Source organism: Eretmochelys imbricata, chromosome 3 (assembly GCF_965152235.1).
Source record: "Eretmochelys imbricata isolate rEreImb1 chromosome 3, rEreImb1.hap1, whole genome shotgun sequence".
NCBI lineage: Eukaryota > Metazoa > Chordata > Testudines > Cheloniidae > Eretmochelys > Eretmochelys imbricata.
In genome coordinates, this window is record NC_135574.1 from 176,384,173 (window position 1) to 176,402,611 (window position 18,439).

Sequence of the window (18,439 nt, forward strand, 5' to 3'; positions counted from 1 at the left end):
GTCCCTCTAGCCCAGTATCCTGTCTTCCGACAGTGGCCAATGCCACATTCTCCTCCCCACCCCCCAGGGAATGAATAGAACAGGTAATCATCAAGTGATCTATTCCCTGCTGCTCATTCCCAGCTTCTGGCAGACAGAGACTAGGGACACTATCCCTGCCCGTCCTGGCTAATAACCATTGATGGACCTATCTTCTATGAATTTATCTAGTTTTTTTTTAACCCTGTTATACTCTTGGCCTTCACAACATCCTCTGGGAAGGAGTTCTACAGGTTGACTGTGCATTGTGTGAAGAAATACTGTCTGGGACTTAACTCTCTTGGAGCCGGAAATGGTAGTAATATAGGAGCCATTAGGTTGGTCCTCTGCTACCTCCAGGGACTCCTCAATGTGCTGTCCTTTAGCTTAGTGCCTGTCCTATTGTTCCCAGGGAAAGGAGTCCATGAAGACTTCCTCCTTCATGGGGCTAGATTCCTCTGCTGCTGGGATATGGAGACAGTGCTTACCGGCTGCTCCCATACCTCCTTACTTGAATGGTCTGGCATTAGAGAGTTGGTGGTATAGAGCTAGCTCATTGGTGAAAACATTAACTCCCTTCCAGCTTCCTTGAAGTACACACTCTCCTCATTAACATGGGAAACAAGGTGTCCCTGGAATTAAATATAGATGGGGGTTAGGGAACATGTTGGCTCAATCTTCATAGCCCCATGAGCACAATGTGCATGCATAATTTGTGCAAATACTACATTTGGGCATGGCCCAATAGACATCTTATCTGACTGGTTATTTGCATATGTAGTATCCATAACTGCATATGCTATTGTATTAATAGCACATGCCAATCATGTACAGTTATGGCTATCTGGGTCTTAAAATCAAGTAGGAAACTTGAACAGACTCTCAACCCAGAGGCCAGCATCAGAATGGAGTGGAAGAATCTTCTCTATCCACCCAGCACCTCCTTTTTGCTCCCCATTTGCTCCCAGTTGAAGGGATTATGGGTGTGAAGAAACAAACCCTGCACAGCAGTGCCTTCTGGCCTCCTTTGTGGGAATGCTGGGAATTAAACTCTCTTTTCTGCTGCCCGAGCCTCCAGAGGGCTCCCAGGGTTTGAAAACCCCTTCTCAGCTCTGCCTGTTCTCCTCTGTCGGTACTGCTCCTCCCTGCGCTCTGAAGGGGCTTACTGGCTGCTTCAGCTTCCTGTCAAGCCTAGTAAGGTTTGCAGAGTAGCTGATGTGGATTAAAGAACCTACTAAGGCTCCCAGGGCCTGGGGTATTGAGCACAGTGAAGGGGAAGTTTTCATGGGCTGGAGAGCAGGAGGCAGACAGGCACATTAAGTAGTGAACAATGGCATGCCTGTTGGAAGGCATCCTGCGTGCCTGGCAAGAGTACTCCCTAACTACATTTTCCTGTATTGGCTGTGGTGCCATTCCTGAAGCCATGCCCCTCCATTGGTTTTCCTGACACATGAGAGGTGGGTGAGTCAACTAAGAAACTCTATTTTTTAAAATACATATTTGAATTTGAAATCACAGTTCGGGTCCAAGGTTCTCTCAGTTTCAAGGACATTTTTCACAATAGAAGCATCATCAGAAGCAGTTGTGCAGACCAGATTTAAAAAACAAACAAACTAGTAAACCTTCCAATACAAGGTTACAATTCCAGCATGGAGTTTTGTTGTTATTGTACATTAGAAAGAGAGGGAACTGGCTGATTTAAGGTATTGGTAAATGTGTTGCTGGTCTAAATCTAATCCAAGCTGCTAAAGACTGAAAGTTATCAAATTACATCCATGATGGCCTCCGGGTTGAGTGTCCTGTTCCAGTTTCCTGCTTGATTTTAAGACCCAGCTAGTCATAAATACACATGATTTGTCTATGGGTCTTTTAGTACTTACTGGAGTTTTAACAAAGCAAGTGTTGGCCATAATACATCACTTACATTTTATACAAACTTGTACAGCTGTTGTAACTAAAAAGTCAATATTTGCCAACCTTTGCTATGCAGTGGTATCAGAAATAACACATTTCCCCATTCTATAACTAGAATATTAAATAATTATACCCAGATCCAGATTGGAAACCGTTACTAAACACTGACTATCAATGACAAATTTTATGCATAGTTCTATCTTTGTACAGTAGACACTAGGAGTCATAAAATAGTGAAATCTGTGACAAAGACAGCCCTTCTTCTGTCAGAAAAGACTGTTGCAAAGTATCTTCAAATGCCCTCTGCTCCATCTTTAATAGGAAGACTACTGCAGTCCCAGCACCTTATTTGACTATGAAAATGTGATAACTGTCTGCAAACAGCAGGCTAAGCACTCAGTTCTGTGCTTTAGCCTAAATTTTCCAAAATGACTAGCTTATGTCAGATGCCTTAAATTTTGGGTGCAACTTTGTAAAGGGGCCTGCTTTTTCAAAAGGTAGGGGAGTGATCAGCAATTTCTGAATATCAGGTCCCTTTAAGGTACCACAAATTTGACACCTAATAATTGAGGAACCCAAAAATCACTAGTTACTCTTCAAAATGTATGTCTTTTGCAATTACTTATTTGCATATGAAAATATAGGTTTCTTCATGCACACCTCTGCATCACACACTCCACCCGTGGCTGAAAACGTGGGTCAGTAAGTCTTTCTGGACAATGAAATTTCATAAATCATAACCATATTGGACCCAATTCTCAGGTTTGTGCAGATGCAGAAGATGTGCATGTATTTTGACAGGCAATAACTGTGGTTGCACATGCAAGATTATGCAGGTCTATATGCAGTTCTAGAAATCTTCTGCAATTTCCAAAAGATCAGCAAGCAGGCAATACTGGAGGGCTTGCCTTTCTCTCTTTTTATTTAAAAAAAAAAAAAAAACTTTTCATCTGAAAGTGATCCAGAACAGGATGTGGTTTCTCAGACAGAACAGAGACATTCTTCTAGGAAACGTGGGCAGAGAGACTGTCTTTTTAGTTATTGACCATGGGTTATTTATGTGCTTGTGTCAAAAGCATATGAGAGCTTGCAGGTTCTCCACAATCCTTTTAGCTGAGACCAGTCAACTTGAGCTATCCTTCAGTTACCTGGTTAACTAATGAGCTTCATGTTAGCAGCAAGAATTAAGTGCAGGGTAGAATTTATAGAAAGTCAGAATCTGGGCCTGAGCTTGTGCCCCTGACTTTCCAATTGTACATCCTAGTACTTTAATGATGCATGCTAGTGCAGCCTACTCTGTCTCGGGTGTTATTTTTCTGTCTGATTAGAAATTGTATAGCAAATGGTATGACAAGATCCACCCAGGACAAAAATGGGCTGCCAATGATTAAGATTTTAAAATATCTATCAATGATTGTACTATTAAAAACATCTTGTTATAAAGATAACTGCTCCCAAAGAAGGGAGGTTTTAATCAAACTCTCAGCTATGTGATTTTCTTCCTCACATTTCAGCCCAAGTACACGGTTCTGTGAGAGACCTCAGCGATGTCACGTTCAGTAGTAGATCACATGTAAATCAAAAAGAATAACGTTGACTAGAGATCTCCTATAAAAATCAGCGGTCAATGCTTGTTCAACTAGTCAGTTTTATAGACCTATAAAAGGAGGTTCAGGAGACCTGGATTCTACTCCCACTTCTGACATGGGCCTGCTGGGTGACCTTGGACAAAACACTTCACTTCTCTGTTCTTCAGTTTCCTCATCTGTAAAACAATACTGGCTTCCTTGCTAAAGCACTTTGAGATCTACCGATGAAAAGTGCTGTACAAGAGCTAGTCGTTACTAGGCAGCCTTTAGGCTCAGCTGTTTAAGGGCTTCGCCAGCCCCAGGGGAGACTGGAGGAAGAAATTGTGACAGAGGCATTTGTTCCTGGGAGGAAATAACTTACTGAAGCCGTTCACTTTCTTTTCACTCTATTCTCATTGGTGCCACTGATTCCCTGCCCACCTGGTCACAGGTATGTAACCCCTGCTCCTCCTTCCCCTGCTTATCTGAGCTGCAGTGCAAGGGGCACAAACATGGGTGAACAGGGTGGCCTTATTCCCCTGAATGTGTGAGGAGGGCTGAAGCATGACCTAGCCCAGAGAGATCACCAAATGAAGGTGTTATCTGATCACTTTGTTTCCTCACAGACTTACCCAACAGCCCTCACCTTCTCTGGTAGGAACTGCCCTTCTCACAAGGGAGTAGAGCCAATGTAATATTTTACATGCAAACAGATTTAAGATCTGTTGCTGTCCTCACACTCTAGGGTGCAAATGGTTTGGTGGACATACTTTTGAGAAAAATAAACAGGTAAGAAAATTTATTTTCCTTTCCTGCCTTATGTCATGGCTACCCATCCTACTGTATGCAAGTAGGGTGACCAGGTGTCCCGATTTTATAGGGACAGTCCTGAAATTTGGGCGCTTTTTTATATGGGCTCCTATTAGCACCCACCCCGTTCCGATTTTTCACACTTGCTATCTGGTCACCCTATATGTAAGTGCCAGCAGTGACCCTCTAATAAAGGGATGGAGTGAGATTAGATAACTATCCTTCCAAAGTGATAAAAATATTTCAGCTATGTGCACTGATGATCTATTTCTAATAGGAGATCCAGCTGGGATAGACTCTTTGCCCAAACACTGTATCTCCAGGAAACTGCAGAAAATAGACATTTTGCCAGAGGTATCACCCCTCAGTCTATTCATAGATTCCAAGGCCAGAATGGCCTATTGTGATCTAGTCTGACCTCCTGTACATCATAGGTCATAGAACTTCCCCAAAATAATACCTACAGCATATTTTAGGTAAACAGCCTATCTTGATTTTAAAATTGCCAGTGATGGAGAATATACCACCTTGGTCAGTTGTTCCAAAGGTCAGTTATCCTAACTGTTATACATTTATGCCTTATTTCCAGTCTGAATTTGTCTCGCATCAGCTTCCAGCTATTGGATTGGAATTGAAGAAGAAGAAATTGACTGCTTTACATATTTCCTGCACAGATGATCAAACTCATTTGGCCTGTATTGATGCCATTGCCTTGGTATGATGGGCTGTAATTCCTTCCAGAGGATATACATCATTATTTGTATAAGCCCCTGATATACATGCTTATCCAACTGGAGACTGACTGATTTTCATGACCTGTCTTTGTACTTGAGGATGAAGAATTACTGATACTCTGCACCACTATCTAAAGTATGAGTACTTCTACTGTATAACACATCTACCAATGTGATAAATGCCAGCATGTTGGGAATGGGCCACATCCACCCTGATTGAATTGGCCTCCTTAGCACTGACCCCCCCCCACCCCACTTGGTAAGGCAACTCCCATCTTTTCATGTGCTGTATATTTATACCTACCTACTGTATTTTTCATTCCATGCATCTGATGAAGTGGGTTATAGCCCACAAAAGCTTATGCCCAAATTAATTTGTTAGTCTCTAAGGTGCCACAAGGACTCCTTGTTTTTGTATAAGCAGTATGTCCTTGGTGATGTAACTGATATAAGAATGGCTGTTTGAATTACTGAATAAGAAAGTAAAACCAACTACATTAGTTCAAATGGACATGTTTGTCGGTGATTTCAAAATGATGGCCCTGATTCTGCAGTGAAGTCAGAGGGTCTGACTGCATGGAGCTATTTGCAGGGTCAGAACCTATATTCATATTTCTTTCAGGACATCTTTTTACATGAGTCAACGTTTGGAATCTATCAACTTGAGGATGATTAGAAAACTCTCCGTTCTATATAGGTTTTTATAGGTTCTTTGCAGTTATAGTTCTCACACACTGTTCAGATGATAGTCTTAACCCCTCTCCGAGCCAATAGTGAGAACCATGGCAGAGTCAGTCCTGCAGGAAGTATAGAATTGTGAAGTACAGTATTTTGGGATGCCTAATTGCCCTTTTTGCCTTTAAAATCTCCCCCTTAGTCTTTTGGGATTAAGGCCTATTGTTCACATTAAAGTTGTACTGGTATGTCAGTTACACGTGTGATCTCTCCCCTCCAAAAATAGTTATACTTGTACCAGCTCTCCTAAGGATGGAGTTGCTTATTCCACTTTCTGTACAGGAATAGCTATACCACTATAAAGCATCCTTATACCAATATAACCATGTCCACACTGGGGGTTGTACTGTTTTAGTTAACAGGTCTATAAATCAGGACAGCTTTCTAGAATAGACAAGACCCAAGTCTTTACCCCGCCCCCAACCCCATGCACTCGTTTCAGAACCTTGGACATGTCACATATGACTGCTGGCCTCTATCCCTGCTGTGGGTGCATTTCAGCACTTTGGTATGTATATAAAGGCTGAAATGCTTATAGTTTGGACTGCTGTGTGTATCGGTTTTATTTTAAGTGGCTATGCTATTTAAGTTTTAAAGCTTGTGCCATATAGCTGCTTTACAGATCACTCCCTATCAGTTTTCTAGAACAATAGGAACACCATGGCACTTACATAAGCACTTTTACTATCTACAAAAGTGTAAATGTTCCTGTTTAATTGTACAGTGGTAGCCCACTGGGGTCTTGCTGAGGCCTCTAGGCTTTTCTGCAATACCAGTAATAAATGATGGTAATTTGAGAATCCACTTACCTTCCTCTGGGGAGCAGTTCGTTTCCTTGGAATCTGGTGCTCCTGGACATGCATCTAACCCAGAACCCAACTACGTTTTGTAAATAACATGAGATGCATCTTTGTTCAGGCATTCTACTACCGTGCTGCTCTGCTTAGCCTGCTTGCTATCCAGCTTCTCTATGTTCTTTAAGATTAGCGAGTGTCGTGCTGCAGGCAATTGTAGTGTACATGCTTCTTTAATGTGGAATAATATCTGAGCTTAACTTAAATAAGGTGAAAGGCATGCAGCCACTGGGGTGATGGACAGCTTATAAATATATGTTGTAGTAATTTCACTGGAGGATATTAAAGCACTTTACAAGACTAAGCTTGTTGTGGCAGGGACTGTCTATGTGTGTATACAATGCCTATCACAATGGACCTCCGATCCCTGAAGGGAACTAAGCACTACTGCAATACAAATAACTAATTAGTGCAAGAATTACAAACGAGATTAATTGCTTATTTATTAAACCAATTCTACAGGTATATAAACTGAACTGCAGAATAACTAAAAGTTACTTGTCAAAGGTCACAGAGTCAGTGGCAGAGCAAATGAGAGAACCCAACAGTCCTAGCTCCCAGTTCTGTGGTCTAGCTACTAGATAACACTTCTTTTCCTATACCAGGATTTATCTGTGCAGCATACATATCATGCGAAATTCATTTTTCAGTGGAACTTTGTGTTAATATTCACATTGTAACGATACCACTCATCTCTTTACTCTAAATAGGGGCATCATGTCAACATGTCATCATGTGCAAATCCCTGTCCAGTGAAATAGTTTGTCAGTGTAAAATAAGATTACACAACAGCTTGACAGTGATTCCCATTACATATCAATCAAGGGCTTTATTATCATTGTAGTATATATGAATACTCTGCTAGCCCAATATACTACAAAGTTTTTGCCACTCTCCCCCCTCTCCCCAAACACTTAACGTAAATAGCCACTAACTAAATATGTCAAATAGTGGAGAGGGAAATTACTTTAAGGGCAACGATAACAGAGTTCTCTTGCTTTTGTGGGTTGGAGACATTCCAAACGTAACTCACCACATTATGCTATTATATTACAGCATTTATGATAGAGGAGATTGCATCAGAAACATGTAATGTACAAAATCAGTTTCTAAAAAGAGGAGCTTGGTTCCATAAAGATAGTGCTAGCAAGTTACAGATGATACAGCCACTTACATGGCAAAACAAAACAAGACAAATAGGGCTAACTTGCCTGTTCAGGTCACACTCCACTGCCCCACTGTATCCACCCCTCAAATCAGAAGCAACCATTTAAATAGCAGGGAATCTTCTTTTGGAACATAGCTCTCTTTATAATTTTTTTCACCTTAAAAAGGACAGCTTTCTTTTCCTACCATGGATCTTTTTGAACATGTTAAATATTAATGGTCAGTTACCAATTAGTTTTATTTTAAAACAAATTGAAAATCCTTTCATATAAAGTGTACAGTAAAAGTAATACTAATGCACTTTCAATGGCAGCTTAACCCCACTAGTAGCTGGGTTCCAAAGCCGTGTTATAGGGTTGCCAGGTGTCCAGCTGTCGACTGGAATGCCTGGTCAAAAAGGGACCCTGGTGGCTCCGGTCAGGCCGTTAAAAGTCCGGTCGGCAGCGTAGAGGGGCTAATGCAGGCTCCCTGCCTGCCCTGGCTCCGCACAGCTCCTGGAAGCTATGGTAAGTCCAATCTCCAGCTCCTAGGCATAGGGGCAGCCAGGGGGCTCTGCCCACACCACAAGACTCTACAGCTCCCATTGTCCAGGAACCATGGTCAATGGCACCTGCCAACGGGGCAGCATGCAGAGCCACCTGGCTGCACCTTCACATAGGAACTGGAGGGCGGACATGCCACTGTTTCTGGGAGCTGCTTGAGATAAGCGCCGCCCAGAGCCTGCACCCTGACCCCCTCCCGTACCCCCCAACCCCCTGCCCCAGCCCTGATCCCCCTCGTGCCCTCCGAACCCCTCATCCCCAGCCTCCAGAGCCCCCTCTTGCACCCCAAACCGCTCATCACCAGCCGCACCCCAGAGCCTGCCCCCCCCAGCCGAAGCCCTCACAGACCCGCATGCCCCAATCCCCTGCCCGAGCCCTGATCCCCTTCCTGCCCTCTGAACTCCTCAGTCCCAACTTGGCACACCATCTTGCACCCCAAACCCCTCATTCCCAGCCCCACACCAGAGTCTGCACTCCCAGCCAGAGCCCTCACACACCCAAGAAGGTCAAATTCTGTGTAGAGGACCTTTAATAAATAAGCACCACCCTAGCTGTTAACTGTCCAAGTAGCCTAGCAGAATGGGAGCCCTCTAATATAAAGGTCAAAATTTCCAAGCATCCACTGATTGAGCGTTTAAGTTTGCTCAAGCGTTTAAGGGTGCTCAATTTGAGATGCCTAAAGCCTGACTTTCAGTGATGAGCACCCACAACTTCAGATGAAGTCAATTTGATCTAGCTGCAATCAACTGAAGAGGTGCTCCACACTAACTAAGCTATAAACGTTTTAGAAACAAAGAGATGAATGCCTACCATCACCTGGATCACTGATTGCTTGTGACATCCCTTTCTCCCCTCTCTTTTTTTTTTGGTCAGCATAAGACTTAGCTTTTCAAGGCAGGGACCTTTTTTTTAATTGGTAAAGCAGCCAGCACGACTTGCATGCTAAACAAATGATTAGAAGACTAGGAGTGCAAATCCTATTTTAAACTAGAGACACACAGTACAGTACTTTATCTAGCTGTTCGCCCACTCTCTGGTCAACAGTAGCTCCTGAGATTTGCAGTGTTAAAACAACTCCTGGAAGGATCCCACATTATTTGTTTGAGCACTACAAATTACAATCACATATCAGTTGCAGAATTTAAAATTAAAGGGCCCAGTCTTCGGCTGGAATGAATTACTGCAGCTTCACTGTCTTGGCGCTATGCCAACTTAAACTCGTTGAGGATCCAGCCCAAGGTGTGTGTTTTCCAGTTCACACTAAGATCAACATTCCTCAAATGCTATGAGGTTTACTGTTTGCTAATTCAAAAGTAGATGAGAGGGTGAATGAAGACTCAGTTGAAGGAAAAGGAAAAATCCTTTTCTCTGCATCTCCAGCACTCCTAATAGAATGAGTCATTGCACTGGATGGTGGCGCAAGTGCTGTCCAATAACACAAGTACTAGTAGTTAACGTTGTCAGCATGATGACCTAGATTCCTCCATTTAAATCCCTTGGCAATTCTCATTTCCTAACTAGGCTAGAATCTCTACCTTGAGCCTTGCTCCTATGTTGTTCTCTGCTCTCAACACACAACTACAATTGCTCTTGTGGGTTAATTATTAAAATTTAGGGTTTTATTTAATAAACTAAAGCTAAATGTGCCTTGTCACTTGCCTGGTTATTATTTGCCATGTAGAGCACCTAGGAGCCCTGGTCATGGACCAGGATCCCACTGTGCTAAGCAAACAGAACAAAAAGACTGTCCCTGCCCCCAAAAGAAAGCTATTGTACTCTTACGTTCTCTGTAATGGGGTGCCCCACCCCTACAAACAGTGAATTGGTGATCATATATTAACATCAACACTAAACAGCTAGTTCAGTTCCACCTCAGACTAATAAAATGTTCAGTTCCTACAGCTAATGGATGTTCTGTAGCCTACGTAAAATTAATCTGTGGCCTTAATCTGGATCCTAGTGGGCAAGCCATAAAAACCACCACCAAAGTTAACACTATGTAGTGTCTTTGTTAGGGGACTTAGAGAGGCCCAAGACTGCATGACATTTTTTGTAGTATTACGGTAGCAGCTGGGAGGCCCCTAGTCCCATTGTGCTGGGCACTGTAAAAATATACATAACAAAGAAAAGGAGGACTTGTGGCACCTTAGAGACTAACAAATTTATCTGAGCATAAGCTTTCGTGAGCTACAGCTCACTTCATCGGATGCATTCAGATGTAGCTCACGAAAGCTTATGCTCAAATAAATTTGTTAGTCTCTAAGGTGCCACAAGTACTCCTTTTCTTTCTGCGGAAACAGACTAACACGGCTGCTACTCTGAAACATAAAGATAGTATCAGTCTCCAGGAGCTTGTAATCCAAGTGTAAGACCTGTGGTCTGACACGGTAAAGGGTAGGGATCTCATTACTATTTGGTAAACAGGGAAAGAGGGGATAGAAGCGGGGGGCGGAACAGGGGGAAGTGCAGCTAGAGAAGTTTATTTGCATAAGTTTCATCTCAGAAACCCTCCAGTGATACTGTGGGGAGACTGTACCCACACTCCACAGGGGTGGGGTCATGGGAGTGAAGTGGGAAGAAAGTGAAAAGGGGCTCTGCCTTGTGGCACAGAGTTCATCCCTAGTGGCAAGGGCTCTGCTCCAAGGTCCTATACGCCATTGATCCCCCTCCACTGAAGATTTTGCCAAGACACAAGGCAGAGGTGACTTTGTGATGAGAGAGACAGAGGCAACTTTATAGTAAGAGATCAACCCACCAGCTCTTCAGTGGAGCTGCAGAGCTGAGTGAATGCCAGCAAGGGCCATCCTCCCAGCACTAATTGGCTGAGGAGTACCAATGTAGCATCAAGTCACAGCATTACAGGAGGCATCACCTCTTGTACCCCCGGATAGGCACCTCTTTAGCCATAATGGCCTGTCTGAGTCTTCTGTAGCCTAGCCCTCCAGCTAGGTCACTTAAAAATTCAGTCACCTTTCAGAGTAACAAAAGGGTCCAACCCTAAGTCCAAATAAATATCTAAACTGATCATTCTTCAGCTTCTCTTAGGCTACACTGAAGTTCTCTGCTTCTTGGTCCCTACTCCCAGGCCCTACAGAGCTTTCTCATATGCTACTTCATTTCAGCAGGTTTTCCCCCACCGCCTCACTCAGGTACACCATAGTGTAATCTCTTCCAGCCTGACTTCCGAAGTTTCTTTCCACTCACTGTGGTCAGCTCTGTTTAAGTAGTCCTCTCTCTGATCCTCTGCAGCAGGAGTCAGTGATTCCAATTAAGCTCCCATCCCACCCAGCTGGGATCACTAATTATGACTACTAAGTTGCTAGATCACGGGCAAAACTGAGGGCTAGCTGCTAGGCCATAGGACAGACTCAGCTCAGCTTGCATTGAAGAGCTAACCAGCCTGTGATGGTAGTGAACTGAGTTAAAGGTACTGCCAAAGATACCATGGAGAAGAAGGTTTTACTTATTACTGATAGAGACATTGTTGATTTATTGTTGCTGTGTACCCTTGCCGCCTGATAAAGTATTTCCTTGTTCTAAATGCAGACTCAGTGCTTTGCCGGAGGAATTATTGCTGGCTAATGGTAACCTGGGAAGGTATTCAGTTTTCCCAGGTTTTGGGGTTTGAACCAGTGACATTGGTTAATTTCAAGGGGAAGCCCCAGATACCTCAAACTGGCCCTTGTTGTTGCTGACAAACTGGCAGAAATTAAAGTCACAGAAACCTCAAGGGGTGGTTGTTTCAAGTCCAAGTAGAGTCATTTGAGCAAGAAAGCTTTTAATTGCAGCTTTCTGTGCTCTAGCTGTTACGTGGCTAAAGAGTGGACTTCTGTCAGTAAGGCATCTTTTACCTCGTCTGGATCTCTTATTTCTGCCCTGTAACTTTCCCTCCTATGCCTTTGTTTCCCCCCCACACATTTCATTGTCCCCTGTAATTAGCTGGGTTTTGTATTTTCTTTTGGCCCTTCTCCTTTGTGGGGGCAGATATATTGTTTTTGCAGGCAGAACCCCCGCTTGAGAGCTCTGCAGCATATCGGAACCAAATAGGCCAGCATTTTTTACAAGCAATTAAAAAGTAGAGTGAAACTAGAAATCGCACCACAGATTACAATATGCTCACATGTGTTTGCTTTCCAAGGACAGTTATAGTCACATAGTTCTGGGGTCTAGTTCAACGCTCTTTCATTTACATTTTTGATAACTAGTGCTGATGTGGCAACAGTAGAACTTCCATCAAGATTACTTTGTGGCAGAACTAAAATGTCCTACATCAGCTATCCACTACTCGTGACCATGCCATTAGTCAAAACAATGGCTATCATTTGTTTTAATTTTGTAAAACTGAAATCAATCAAGCATAGTTAAAACTAGATGATACTGAAAGGACTAAAAAAAAAATAAAAAATTCTGTGAGCACTTTCATCTGGGGTATTGTTTATTAAATTCTTACCCAACATTTTAGCCTGTGCACATTGCTTCAGTGTGTTTGTGTGATGATGACGAAACTGCAAACTTTTGTTGTTGTTTTATTTATTTGTATGGCAGCGGGACCTAGTCCATGACTGGAGCGTCTATGAACAGCACTTAGCACCACGTGGTCCAATACAGAACAAACCAAATAGAGTTTAAATGCCTGGTTTTAAAACTAGTAGGGGCACCAGTTTAAATGCCCTGACAGTAGAGGCACCAGTTCCCTCTGAGGATTTTCACCCTCCCCAGCTCCAGCTGTGTGGGACTGCAGCCTACCAAGATCCTCCCTCTATGGCCCATTAGGCTGTTTGCCTCAGTGGGTGTCAATATTATGCCATATGATGGAATTTGTTTTACTGTTTTTAAAAAAAAACCAAAACACAGGAAATTCCACACACAAAACTACGCTAAAAGAACATTATTAGCTAGTAGAGTCAATCACTCAGAAGTTAGGAAATGCCCAAATTAAGGTTGCACAGGCAACCTTAATTTGGCCCCGTTGTGTGTATGTGTAGGCTACAAACTTTAGTTACACGAGCACAGTTTTTTCTTAGGACCCCTACCTCATTAGTTGCACAGGATGGACCTGCTGTGGGGATGAATCAAGGTTTTGTGGTGAAGGAGGCTGTTGCTGTAGGACCCGACTTCATTTGTTGCAGAAGTTGGAAGGTGTGTAGTGAATGTGACAATGAGAAAGGAGGGTCTCATGGTTAAGGCACTTGAATGCTGCCCTGGAGAACTGGATTCTGTTCCTGCCTCTGCCACAGAGGTCCTATGTGATGTAAGGCAAGTCTCACCCCATACCCTTGTTCTTTGTCCCAGTCTCCATGCCCAGCTGGTCCCAGTTTCCCAGCTCTTCATCCAATCTCTCTCCCCCCCCCCCCCCCAACTCCCGCATACACACACCCTGGCTTCTAGTCACCTTCCCCTCCCTGTCCACATTCCCAGTTCCCACTGGCTCCTAGTCCCAATCTCCTTCCCCAGGCTCCTCTTCCAATCTTTGTCCTCCCCCCCAGCCCAGTTTCAGCTTCTAGTCCCAGTCTCTTTGCCCAGCCAGCCCCAGTTCCCGCTCCCCTCACAACAGCTGCATGTAAGATCTGTCTCCCCTCCCGACTCACCTCATTCTATTCCCATTGTCCTTGCCACCCATCTCCCAGTCTCCTCAGCAAGCTCCTGGTCTGTCTCTTTGCCCCACCAGGCCCAGTCTCCCCCACCAACCACCAGTCAGTTTCTCTCTCCCTCCCTCCCGCCAGTCTGCAGTCCTAGTTTCCTCCTCCTCCCCAGGCTCCTTGTCCCAATCTACTCCCCCAACCCCCTCACAGGTCATCTCTTGTCCCCTGTGCATGCAACTGCTTCCTTCATGCTGTGTGGGCTGAGCAGGAGGTCCCTGAATGCAGGAGAGACAGGCTCCCTGCACTCAGTTCACATGCTGCAACTGGACCTAGCCCACAGAAGCCCCAACTACAATTTCTCATCCCCAGGCTGGAGCATAGTCAAGGTTCCTCCCACACTCTGAACTCTAGGGCACAGATGTAGGGACCTGCATGAAAACCTCCTAAGCTTACTTTTACCAGCTTAGGTTAAAACTTCCCCAAGGTACAAATTAATTTTATCCTTTGTCCTTGGAATATCCACTGCCACCACCAAACTCTAACTGGGTTTACTGGGAAACGTAGTTTGGACACGTCTTTCCCCCCAAAATCCTCCCAACCCTTGCACCCCACTTCCTGGGAAAGGTTTGGTAAAAATCCTCACCAATTAGCATAGGTGACCACAGACCCAAACCCTTGGATCTGAGAACAATGAAAAAGCATTCAGTTTTCTTACAAGAAGACTTTTAATAGAAATAGAAGTAAATAGAAGTAAAGAAATCACCTCTGTAAAATCAGGATAGTAGATACCTTACAGGGTAATTAGATTCAAAACATAGAGAATCCCTCTAGGCAAAACCTTAAGTTACATAAAAGACACACAGACAGAAATAATCATTCTATTCAGCACAGTTCTTTTCTCAGCCATTTAAAGAAATCATAATCTAACACATACCTAGCTAGATTACTTACTAAAGTTCTAAGACTCCATTCCTGGTCTATCCCCGACAAAAGCAGCATATAGACAGACACACAGACCCTTTGTTTCTCTCCCTCCTCCCAGCTTTTGAAAGTATCTTGTCTCCTCATTGGTCATTTTGGTCAGGTGCCAGCGAGGTTACCTTTAGCTTCTTAACCCTTTACAGGTGAGAGGATTTTTCCTCTGGCCAGGAGGGATTTTAAAGGGGTTTACCCTTCCCTTTATATTTATGACAAGCATGCTCAGTGTGGACAGAATCTTCAGGGAATGTAGCTGCTAATATTTAAGAAGTCTCTGTTGAGAATAAGTGAACTGTGGATTTTTTCGAAGGCTCGTCACTTGGTGAAATTTGGGAGGATTTTCACTGGGATGGCAAAAAGCACATCCCTGACACAATGGCAATCCCCTTGCCAACTTTCAGGTCCATGCTCCAAAACATGGGGCCACTGGAGCTTCTCAAATAAATGGTGGCTGGAATTTTTTAACATGCACAAAAATATGTAATTTTCCCAGCCTTGCTCTTAGTAACAGCTGAACCATTTTGTCTAAAATTCCCTTTCTCCCAGTCCCCAACAAAAAAAGCCTGAGGCAGGCACCTGGCATGGAAAATTTAAGCCCGAACTATTAAAGTTTGGCAAAGTTATAAGTAACTAAAACCAGAGACTTATAATGGGCAGCGTTGAGCAACCTTACTAGTAGGTGGTGCTACCACTCTCACCTATCGTTTATACTACAGAATAGCCCAGAGGCCCCCGCCAGGATCAGAACCTCATTGTACTAAGTGGTGTACAGATAAATATGAAGACATAGTCCCTGCCTTGAAGAGTTCACGATCTAAGATAAAACCTGCCATGGCCTCAGGAAAATGAAACGAATTTTGTCAGGGCCATGGTAGCTTCCTTCAGTGAATGAAACTAGTAGTTGCAGAGCAGTGTGTAGGGCACACGTGATACAGCCTTATCAAAACAACACACTGATCACATACACGTCCCAGGTTTGATCTAGGGTCTGTTGTGCTCAGATAGGACTTCCTTCTACCTTCGTTGTAGTTTATTATTTATTATTATTGTAGTATTGCAGGAGTGCTTGGAGGACTCAATCAAGGCCCCCATTGTGCTAGGTACTGTACATATATACAATGAAAATCTGGTCCCTGCCCCCAAAGAACTTGTAGTTTAAGCAAACTAGCATTATAGCCTCTCACTTTGTCAATGGTTTGTAGTTAAGGGATGGCATTGCAGCTCCTGTCTGCTCTGAACTGACGTCCGGAGCATGCAGATAGAGAATTTTTGCCTGTTAATTGTCTTTCTGTATCTTCCATTCAGTACAGTCAACCCTGAGGAGTATCTAAATGTAGCTGTTTTACGTGGCTTTATCAAGGCTCTTGAAGCACTCAGACCTCTACATCTTATTTAGCAAGTTCCAAGTGAAAAAGCGTTTTTTGGAAACTTTATTTTCGAGAGAGCAAAGCTCTGGGAGCCTCAATTGGAGAAAATGAAGTCCCAGGGAGAAACCAGTACAGGGCACCAAAAAGTCCTGCTTACGGATTGCTTGCTGCTATTGATCAAAATGGAGAGTATGAATTGGAATGCCTCTTTTCCAAACTGAAACATGGAAGAGCAAAGATAGATAATTAGTAAGTAAAGTTACTTTGCATTTAATTCTCAATTGAACTGCTTGGTAAACGTCTGAAAGACATCTACTTATATTTAATGTTTGCCTTTCACTGTCCCTTTATTACATATATTGATGACTGTGCAACCTTAATTCAGCCTCCTTGTGCTTATACATTATGAGTAGGGGCCTACCAAATTCATGGTCCATTTTAGTCAATTTCATGGTCATGGGATTTTTAAAAAAATCCAATTTCATGATTTCAGATATTTAAATCTGAAATTTCAGTGTTGTAATTGTAGGCAGCAGTGCAGAAGTAAGGGTGGCATGGCATGGTATTGGCTTTTGGGTCGGGACCCCCAATTTGAGAAATGCTGGTCTCCCCCATAGGAAATCTGATATTTTGCATACTTTATACTATAGAGATTTCACAGGGGAGATCAGATTTCCTGGCCCATGCAACATTTTTCATGGCCATGAATTTGGTAGGGCCCTCATTATGAGATAGTCTTTAGTTACATGACACACATAGGAGCGGTTAGGGTTCAAAACAGGCTCAGTTCAGATTGAATATTCAGGAATGTAGCCACTAGAATCCAACAAGACTCTACTGAGCATTTGTGAACTGTGATTTTTATTATTTAAAGTTTGTAACTTAGCCAAATTTGGGTAAATTTTCATGAGGATGGCAAAAGGCACAGCCCCGACATTAGGGCAACACCTGCCAAAATTTCAAGTCCTTGCTCCAAAGCATGGGCACTAGAGCGTCTCAATAAAATGGTTGTATTTTTTTTTAATGTGGGCAAATCAGTGTATTTTTCTATAATCTCATTCTCAGAAATGGCTGAGTTATTTCAGTTGAAACTTAATTTTATCGATTGATTTAGTTATTATTAGCCTTAGGCAGACACCCAGGGTGAAAATTTTTAGCCCAAATGGCTAAAGTTTGATAAAATTAGAAACAGCAGAAGGTAGGAGATTCTAATGGGAACTGTATGGCAACCTTAATAATAGGCTGCATTGCCAACTCTGCTGATAGCAGTCCTGTACAGCTCACTGGCAGAGCTCTGGGTGTCATCTTGCCATCTAGTAATAAATATTTTAATTATTAAATGTATAACAACCAAATGCACCCAGAGGCGTTAAGTCTTGGGTCTAGTCAGTTATTTTCAGTATTGCATAAATTTTCTTCAGTTTTATGCAGCTTAAGCTTCATATTTGTTTTTGCCTTTGACTACATTTAAGAAACTAAGGTGCCACAAGTACTCCTGGTTTTTTTGCAGATACAGACTAACACGGCTGCTACTCTGAAACCTCTTGTTTATTGGACTGTGACGGGGGGCCCTGTTTGTCAAGCCGGGCTGCCTCTGTTGCCCCAGTGTAGGATTGGTACATGCCATCACCCAGTTGTTGGGAATCCCTGTTAGATCAGGTAAACTGCAGAATGGTGGGCTCCAGACCCCGGGCAGGGCCAAACAGTCAGTAACATCCGAGTCTCTGGGCTGGGGCCGACAAGAACAGTTGAGTTCTAGCCCTCTGAGTAGGATGGAACAATGGTCAGTCTGTAGCCCCTGCTCGGGGCTGGGCAAACAAATAGTCTATGGCCCCCAAGCTTCTTGGCCAGGGCAGGCAATAGCAACTGGGGTTCTGGCCATCTGGTTGGGCCAGAACAAACAAACAGTCGATAGCCCCTAAACCTCCTGACTGGGGCAGGCAGTAGCAGTTGGGATATCGGCCCCTTGGACAGAACAGCAATCAGCCAATAGCCCCTGGGTGGGGCAGAACAAACAACCAGTCTTTGGTCCCCGAGTCTCTGGGCTGGGAACAAGAACAAAGAGCAACCATGCTTAGTGGTCTGTGGTAGGGGAACCTGACTCCTCCCGCTCCATCAGGTTCCAACCCAGGGCCCTATGAAGCTGGGGACTTCCCTGCTAAGAGTTTAG